General features: G+C 51.6%; 1 long non-coding RNA gene across 1 annotated transcript in view; it reads left to right on the forward strand.

Moving 5' to 3' along the window:
* The first annotated feature begins 3,812 nt into the window (after positions 1-3,812).
* The window catches only part of LOC107124367, a 145,792-nt gene continuing 143,630 nt past the window's right edge, over positions 3,813-5,974 (forward strand). Inside the window, exon 1 of the long non-coding RNA XR_001482984.1 lies at positions 3,813-3,871. This is a non-coding gene — a long non-coding RNA (uncharacterized LOC107124367). The remainder of the gene's footprint in view (positions 3,872-5,974) is intronic.

Genomic DNA, 5,974 nt, shown 5'->3' on the forward strand with positions numbered 1-5,974 from the left:
CGATCACACCACAACATCTGGGAAGCAGCGTGCACCCGTCCGTGATCCGTCCCTTCCGGGCAAAACTGTGCATCAAAAAAACCTCTAGGAAACACTACTACCTACCTGAAAATCCATTGCAGGGACGGGCGTCTGTTCGCCGGCGTGCCCATCTCTCCAGCAGCATGCGAGGTCCTGCCAAACTGTGCATGCACACATATGCACAGCGGACTGGCCTCGCTCTCCGGTCTGTGGCTTCCTCCCGGCATCTGATCGTGCCAGGGAGGACCTGTGTGGCGGCCGCGCCTATTTTCCCCAGTGTGACCGGGGCCTCAAATAACCTGATGAGTTCTGGTCTGGATCCTCCAGTCTTTAGAAGTGAGGCTGGTGCTACCGGAAGCAGCCTTTTCTGTGGTGGCATCAAGGCATTGGAATGCCCTCTCCAAGTATGCTTGTCATGAACTGTTTTCTTTTATGCACTAGTTAAAAACATTTCCCTTCGCCCATGCCTTTGACACAATCTGACTGTCTTTTTAGCTTACCCTGCAGGCTATCAAATTTTGTTGCCCCCTCCCCTGTTAGTTATAGTTGATTGCTACAGAGTTTAATTTGTTGTTCTAAACCTTGGTGATGTCCAGTAGGTTGGAAGAGAAGGTGTACATGTTTTAATGAAATAATAATAGTTGAATATACCTTGTGGGATGTATCACTTGTTCATGTACCAGGAATGGGAGGTCTGTGGCTACTTTGCCTATTTAAGTACACGGAATTGGCAGGGTATTTTCCACAAACCCTGCATGGATCAAATTCCATGCCATGCATAGCCTAGGATCACACGTTAATCTTGTTGACCCTCTTACATGTCATGGCCCAACAGCTCTCCCAACTGAAGCAAAGAACTGAACATCTTTGACCTGATTGTTTAAAAAAATGTACCTCAAATATAGATCCCACCTTTCTTTTAAACAATTCAGTGTAGCCAGGGGTCATTTCCTGCGGGAGCACACAGGAACAGAGCTCCGGCAGTAAGCAGCCCAGGGGGTGGGCACATGCAACAAGCCCCACCCCCTGCTCCCAGCAGCCCTCAGTCGGGCCACTAGGAGCAAGAAGCAGCCAGGTAAGTTGCAGAGCCCCTCCCCCCCCGGCCTGCCTTCAGGTACAAGCTCTCCCTCTTCTGAGAGGGCAGATCTGCGCATTCCCCGCCCCCCATAGCTAGCTATCCAAAATAGTCTATTGGAGCCTGAGCAGTGGGTGTTGCCTTCTGACACACTTCCGGTGATGTCAGGGGGTGTGGCATTTGCAAATAAGTTGTGCTAATTATGCTAATGAGCCCCTGCTCCTCTTTTTCTATGAAATGACCCCTGAGTGTGGCATAGATAAGTAGGGCTACCCCATTTTTCCTTCACTTCCCTGAGAGGTTGACTAAGCTGAGAGAAGGTGATTGACTCAAGGTTATCCTTTAGGGCCCAAGTGGAGATTCGAACACAGGTCTTCCCAGTCTAATTCTAACACTCTAACCACTGCACCACCATCCACACGGGGAAAACAATTTATTCCAACTGGTAGCGCTTATGAGGGAACTCCAGTGACCTCCTGGATTCCTCTCACCACCTTAGAAAAAGCTGCTTGTGTTCCTACACTGTAGGGGGGGAGGCTGGCAACAGCATCAGTGAAGCAGTGCAATCTACCATAAATGGCTCAATTCGTAAAGCACTCTTGAATCTGACCAACTGTTGAGAATTCAGCCCAATGACCAGAGCCTCCTTATTTCAGAAACAATATTTCACTGAGTTCCATTGGATTTAATGTTATGTTTAGTTGATATCTATTAATCGATCGACTGTAATACCACTTTTTCGTATTTAATAAAGTGGGTTTAAAAAAAATAGATGAAGCAGTGTAACCTTATGGTGCCTGCTTCTTCTGCACCATAAGAGAGGCCAACTACCAATATGGCGAAAACAAACAAAGCTGGGTGCTGCCAATCAGAACTGCAAGCCTACCAAACTGAAAGATTTTAAAAAATCTTTCATGTTTGTGTACTTCCCCCTCTGTAGTGCTGGAGATCATATATCTTGCATTGTTATTGTTATTTTTAAGACATACACACACACACTTGAAGGCCATGTGTGAAAGAGATATGCGGTATGATTCATAGGGCTGCCAATTTTCAGGTGGAAACTAGAGTTCTCCCCAAATTACAACTGATTTCCAGGGAACAGAGATCAGTTCCCCTAGATCTAGGGTTGCCAAGTGGCACTTACCTCCTCGGCGGGGGACTCCCGTGTGGCTCCTGGTGTGTGTGCGCGTGCGCAAAGTGCGCACCGCATGCACATCACTAGGAAGTGACGTTATGACACCGGGCACGCTGGGGGCGAGGCCACGACCATACAAGGGAAAACCATAGAGTTTTTCCTTGTATAGCCGTGGCCCCGCCCCCAGCGTGCCTGGCGTCATAGCGTCACTTCCTGGTGACGCGCACACCGGGGCGGGGTTCCCCCCGGCAATATTTTGTTTATTTAACAGTGTCTGATAACTAACACCTCTTGATCTGAATTATTACATCAAAATGTCTGTGCTGTTGCAATCTTGAATATGCTGTTCAGGTGTGTATCAGTAAGCTGCAAATCTACGATGATGCAGCGGCTGCAGAACTGGAAGTAGAAGCAGAAGACAGCCAGTTCCACTGTGGCGTGGGGGGGGATCCGGCCCCCGGGCCACATGTTTGACACCCCTGCCCTAGAGGAAACAGCCGCTTGGGAGGGTGGACTCAGTGGCCTTATATCCCACTGAGGTCCCTGTCCTCCTCAGGCTCCTCTCCCAACTCTGCAGGAATTTTTCAGCCCAGAGAGGGCAACCAACTTAGCTGTACCTGGAGAACCTGGTTGATTTCTCATCCACTGGTATTACCATAGAACTGTATATTTTTCAGAGTAGCCGAAGGTAATCTTTGCACCTCACTTTTGTGGTTTTGCCTTAATGCCACCCAAGACCCGCAAGTGGCAATGACAAGGCCCTTTGTGAAGATGGTTTAGATCTAGAACTGTAAAATGAGTCTTTCCTTACAAAACTTTTAGCTGATGCGCAATAAAAATCCAGCCACTGGACAGAGAGCTCCAAGGTATCTAAAACAACATACTCCAAGAGGAAAAATGGATTCATATTTAAAGTACAACATTGTATTTTGTTATTTTGCTATTTAGAATAGTGTACATGTACTGCAGTAAAGGAGAGAGGGCAGTAGGGGAACTTTTATCTTCTCTGTCTGTACAGCATCTAAACACTTTACTCATCCTTTTATTTGCTGCTCCATTAAACTCTAAACTAAAGTCTAGGGCTAAAAAACTAGAGTGGCAAAGTTCACCAAGTTGCAAACTTGGGCAAAACTTTCCCTGCGACTTAAAAGGGACAAAAACAAAGCAAAGGGAGAAGGATTGGAAAGGGGAGGGATTGCTCCTAGGCAGCAGTAAACGGATGATGGTAATAACAATAAACAACAATAATTAATAATAATGTAATGTTGCCAGGGTAAGAGTCTCCAGTCCGGGTTTTGCAGATGCCCGTCTCTAGCTCGAGTTCCCTGCCTGCTTGGAATAGAGTCCATTCCATGCCTTTTCCCTGCTCTCCCCCCCCCCTTAACTCCTCTTTTCCCGGCTTCAGTCATGGAGAGGGGCAGATGGCGGTGGAGCTCCAGCCCGGGTTTTGCACTCTGCCTGCCCCCTGGTAGAAATAGGAAAATTCAATAATCAAAGGGAAGAGAGAGAGGGAGAGAGGAGGGGGGGGAAAATCCCGGATCAGGGCAACTTTGATGGCGCATGCGTGCTCTAAGCCTCCATCCCAAACACACATTTCCCTGTACTTGGAAAGTCACCCAAAGCAGCCCCAAGTGCAGGTAAGACCTTCGGCTCTTCCCTTCCTGTCCCTCCTGCGGCCAGCCCCAGGCTCTTCCTCCCCAGGGGGCACCCGCAACTCCTCGCTCTTGCACTTTTCCACGCCTTGTCCCGGCTAGTACCCAAGCTTGTGGCTGCTACCCCACCAACTCTCGCTGTCTTCTCTCCCCCCCCCCGCTCTAGTGCGCGCTGGGGTTTTGGCAGAGGGTGAGAGGAGCGCCTCGAGCCAGGGACGAGAGGGGGCATTGCGCAGAGGGAGGGTGTTGCAGCTGGTTGCAGCCCCAGGAAGGTGCTCCACGGGGGAAGGAGGGGTCATGAGAAGAAGGGGGCCCGACAGGCACTAGCATTGCATTTCATGGGGTGGTTGCACTGCACAGGTCATTGAGCTCTGGAAAGGGGGGGGCTATTGCAGTGGGCAAGGAGCAGGGCGGACGGGCTGCCGCTTTGCACGTCCGTGGGATAGCCTTACATCTTTCGATTGGGGGGGGCTGCTACAGCGATCACTTTCCAACCCCTTTAAATTACTGGGAACTTTGTGGGGAGGGAAGAGAAGGATGCAGGTGGTTTTCCAATGTCCTTGTTTGGGAGATAAAGGGGGGGGGAGAGAGAGGAAGAACAAGATTCTCGCAATTCCCAGGACTTTCTAAAATAGACCGGTCGGAGGAAGGTGGGAAGTGCGTGCCTACAGTGACCCCCCCCTCTCCGTCCCTCTCCAGAGCCAGAGATGTTCCTCCGAAATGGGGCGGCGAGGGGGGAGGGTCGGTAAGGTTCGCGCCTGACAATTCTCTCGGACTTTTGCATCAGTGCCTCAGCCTGTACGGGAAAAAGGAAACGGGAAGCGAGGATGGAATCGCTCCCTCCCCACCCGTCTCGGATCACAGGTGCCCGAGGTTCTGAGCAGCTTTGATCAGGGGTCAAGGCGGAATCGCTCCCTCCCCGCCCATCTCGGATCACAGGTGCCCGAGCTTCTGAGCGGCTTTGATCAGGGGTCAAGGGGGGCAGGCCGGGACCCCTCCACTTTCCTCAGGAGAAAGCGGGCCAGGGGAGAGAGGGAGACGCTCAGGAGCGTTTGCGTCGGGCCCGGGTGGCGTGTGGCGCTTGTCCTCCCCCGTGCAACTGACCCGCGCTCGGTAGCGCCCTGCGAAGTTTTGCCGAAGTGCTTGGAGGAGGCGAGGCGGGGTGTGCGCTGCCTGTCGAGCGACGCGCTCGGGGTGCGGGCCGGGGGAGGGCGAAACGATGCTCGGCGTGTGCCTCGCTGCGCGCTTTTTGCATCGGAGGTGAGGGGAGCCTCGCTCGAGCGGGCTGCCCCAGCTGCGGACGCCAGAGCTCGCCGACTCTCCCAGAGTGCGCTTCTGGGGCGACCGGGGTACGAGTGTCTCCCCCACCCCCTTGGAAGCAGCAGTTTTTTTAAACCCGGAGGTATTTGCAGAATGAGCAGCTGATTTGCGCTCCGGAGCCAGGGAGGGTGGTTCTCCCCCCTCCCCTCCCCTTCGCTTTCTTTTTCTTATTTTTATCTCATGCGCTTTGGAGAGGTTGGGTCTGCTGGGGGCGCACAAGGGGTAAGGGACCTTTGGCTGTGTGGAGGCTGCCTGTGGTGAGGCAGGCGGGGGGCTGTTTCGCTTATTGTTTGTGTTGGGGGGTGTGGGTGGGGCGGGGGCTGGGCTCAGGGCAGGGGTGGAGTTGGGAAGGGTGGGGGGGCATCCAAGGATGAGTGGGGTTTTGGTGAACGCTTCTCTCCATGTTTGGACGCTCCCGGGACAAGGGAACAGGTGTTGAGCTGTCAGTCAAAGTTTGGGCCTGCCAAGAAAAAAAGGGTGTGTGTGTAAAAATACTGTATGTTGGTTTTAAAAAGGCATTCAGCAGGGCTCTTGGCCCAGAGTTTTTGGAGAAGGCCTGAAAAGATTTCATGTCATTTCTCTGTTCTACATCTGCCTCTCCAGATGGATGACCAAATCCTAACCTCAGTAACTGTGAAAGAGACAGCTTCTCTTTCCTGTTCAAGTAGTGAAATGTTTTGCTGTCTTTATGTATGATTTTTTTAAAATGAAAGAGGGACACGTAACTTTTTCTTAAATCTTTAGAGTATGCAAAAACTTTAGTTCCCA

This window comes from Gekko japonicus, unplaced genomic scaffold, assembly GCF_001447785.1.
Source record: "Gekko japonicus isolate JY-2015 unplaced genomic scaffold, Gekko_japonicus_V1.1 scaffold586, whole genome shotgun sequence".
NCBI classification, from domain to species: Eukaryota; Metazoa; Chordata; class Lepidosauria; order Squamata; family Gekkonidae; genus Gekko; species Gekko japonicus.